The following is a 3,206-nucleotide window of genomic DNA, read 5'->3' as shown; positions in this document are numbered from 1 at the left end:
TCAATTTTTTCAGGATTTGCTTCAATTCCTCGCTGGTTAACCATGTATCCTAAGAACTTGCCGGAAGCCACCCCGAAGGCACATTTCAAGGGGTTGAGCCTCATCCTGTACCTTCTCAGGATTTGGAAGGTGTTGTTGAGGTGCGATACGTGGCTTTCTGCCTCTAAGCTTTTCACTAGCATATCATCCACGTAGACCTCCATTGTCTTGCCAATGAGGTCGGCGAACATTTTGTTCACGAGTCTTTGGTAAGTTGCTCCGGCATTTTTCAACCCGAAAGGCATCATTCTATAGCAATAGAGGCCTCGATCCGTGATGAAAGAGGTGTGCTCCTCATCAGCCGGGTGCATGGGGATCTGGTTGTATCCGGAGTATGCATCCATGAAGCTCAATAACTCGTGCCCAGTCGTGGAGTCCACAAGCGGAAAACTATCTTTCGGGCAAGCTCTATTAAGGTTGGTGAAGTCGATGCACACTCGCCATTTGCCATTGGGTTTCTTAACCAAGACCGGGTTGGACACCCACTTCGGGTAGGTGGCCTCCCTGATGAAGCCATTTTGGATTAGTTTCTGAACCTCTTCCTTCAGGGCCTCATACCTCTCTGGGTTGAGGGCTCTCCTTTTTTGTCTATGCGGGGTAAAATTGGGGTCGATTTTCAAGTGGTGACAGCTGACTTTGGGGTCTATGCCAACCATGTCCTCATGTTTCCAGGCGAAGACGTCCAGGTTCTTGCCTAGAAAATCTTTAATCTTTTCTCTCAAAATGTCGGATAAGCCCCTGCCTACTTTCAGCACCTTGGACGGATCTCGAGGGTCGGCTGAGAAGCTCTCAAGTTCCTCTACGGGGGATGCTTGGGGCTCATGTTCCATTATGCGGGGGTCGATCTCATCGATCAGCGCCTCCTGAACGAGGAGTGCGTCAATCATATCAACATCTTCCTGGTCAGTGGGAGCGTCACCTGGGACATCCGTCATAACCACATCAGCCATGATCACATGGACGTCTCGGGGCTCCACCTTCTTAATGGAGCTCAGATAGCACTCTCGTGAACCTCTCTGGTCGCCTCTCACTGTTGCCACCCCATTTTCTGTTGGGAATTTCATGCATAGGTGGTGGATGGAGGTGACTGCTCCCAATTCCTTTAGGGCCGGTCTGCCCAAGACCCCGTGGTAAGCCGACCGGCTGTCGACTACGAGGAACTCCATAAAGTTCATCGTAGTTTGAGGAGATTCTCCCATCTCCACTGCCAGTGTTATCTTTCCTCTCGGGGTAATGCTATCTCCGGTAAATCCGTACAATGGAGTGGTGGTGGGTGTCAACTGATGGTCCAATATCATCTTGTCAAAGGCGGACCCGAATAAGATGTTGACGGAGCTGCCATTGTCGACAAGCATTCGTTTGAGCCCATTTCGGGCTATGACCGCCCTCACTACCAGCGCATCGCAGTGGGGGTAATGAACTCCTTCGGCGTCTTCCTAGGTGAAAACAATGGGTGGTGCTTGGTTTCTTCGGGAGCTATTATCTACAATGTAACTTGTCAGAGGGGGGTGCTTAGCCTCCCTAGTATAGTTTCTTTTGGCGTTTCGCGTTTCACCGCCAACGTAAGGGCCTCCAAATATGGTATCTATCTCGTGGATAGGGGCTTCATCTTGAGCTTGCCTGTTCCTTCGGTGTCTACGCCCTTCCCTGGGCCTCTCCGTGTCTTGCTCTCTTCGCCTTGGGGAAACATCCCTTTGGCGAGGAGTGGCCGCCTCATGCCCATGTCGGTTGTCTTGCCTGGGCGGGGGCCTGTTGGCTTGGGGCGAGTTATGTCTTTCCCTGGCGGGTTCCTGCCGCGAGCGGTGTGCATAGTCTCTGCAATCCGCGGTGTCGTGCCCGTAGGACCTATGGTGCAAACAGTATCCGGGGAGGTTCGGATTGGACCTATTTCTAGGTGCAAAACCTAGACCTCGACCTCGGCCTCTCCCTCTACGGGGTCCCTGATGCGCCTGTAGCTGATGTGGGTCAGTGGTTGGGTTGACATCCTCATACGCCAAGGTTGGTACCGCGTTCAGAGTTGTGATGGCCAGGGCTTGGCCGGAGTTCTCATTTCTAGATCGGTTCATCTGGTAGTCCATGAGGTGGGAGGTCGGCCCCCTACCTCGCTGTCTCTGTGGAGGTGGGAGGCCCCTGCTTGCCCTGTTTCTATGCTCAATCAATTCTTCATTGATTATCTCTCTTCTCATCATTTCTAGTAGGGCGTCATAGGTGGTTGGGTCCTGATTCTGCACGTCCCTCCAGAATAGGGTGTTCATGTTCAATCCTCCTCTTAATGCAGATAGTGCTTCCCTGTCGGTGACTTACACAGTAGGTCATCTCGTCGGTGAAGCGGGATAGGAAGCTTTTCAAGGACTCGCCATGCGCCTGTCTCATGTCTTGAAGACTCTGGATGGGGGCCTCTCCTTCCTTGCTCACTGCGAACCTCTTTAAGAAAGTAGTTTTGAACTCGGGCCAGCTTCGGATGCTCCCAGATGGTAGCCTACTATACCAGATTTCAGCCGCACTGAGGGTTAAATGGAATGCTCTGCACTTCACAGCTGGGGTGGCGCCCCTCAGGCTCATGTGAGTTTTGTAAGCATTGAGGTGCTTTTCTGGGTCACCTCTCCCGTCATACTTTGGTATTTTCGGCATAACATAGTGGCTCGGGACCTGGGCATCTCTTAGTTCCCTTGAGAATGGCAGGTTCTCATCGTCATCGTCCAAGTCACAGGACCTCTGCTGCTCATCAGAATCGTAATCTTCGGCCTTGTACCTAGGTTGTTGGTGAGAAGGTCCTGGGCGGTTCCTAGCCTCTTCCTCCCTCCTTGGCGGCCTACTTCTAGGCGGGACAGCGCGGGGGCATTTTCATGCCTTCTCTCTGGCTGTTGGGGCATCGGAGGTGGGGGCTGTGGCCTCGTCCGAGGCTGCTGAGCTCGCTGTTGACTGGGCCTTGGTTCGGCAGGGCTGATTCTGTCAAAAACACTTCCTGCTCTCCTTTGTCTTGGGTCTTGCTCATACGGAGGTGGAAAGTTATCATGGCTCATTTGGACCTCGGAGGGTCGGCCAGATGCATAATTGGAGGAAATGTCAACTCCCACTTCCCTCTCGAATGGACTTTCACCTCGGTCAGAGTCTGGCGAGGCAGCCCTATGACTTTGGACCTCGTCCTCTTGCTGATAGTGCCCATG

The sequence above is a fragment of the Olea europaea genome, chromosome 14 (genome assembly GCF_002742605.1).
Source record: "Olea europaea var. sylvestris chromosome 14, O_europaea_v1, whole genome shotgun sequence".
In the NCBI taxonomy this organism is placed as follows: Eukaryota; Viridiplantae; Streptophyta; class Magnoliopsida; order Lamiales; family Oleaceae; genus Olea; species Olea europaea.
Note: the sequence above shows the minus strand (reverse complement) of the source record.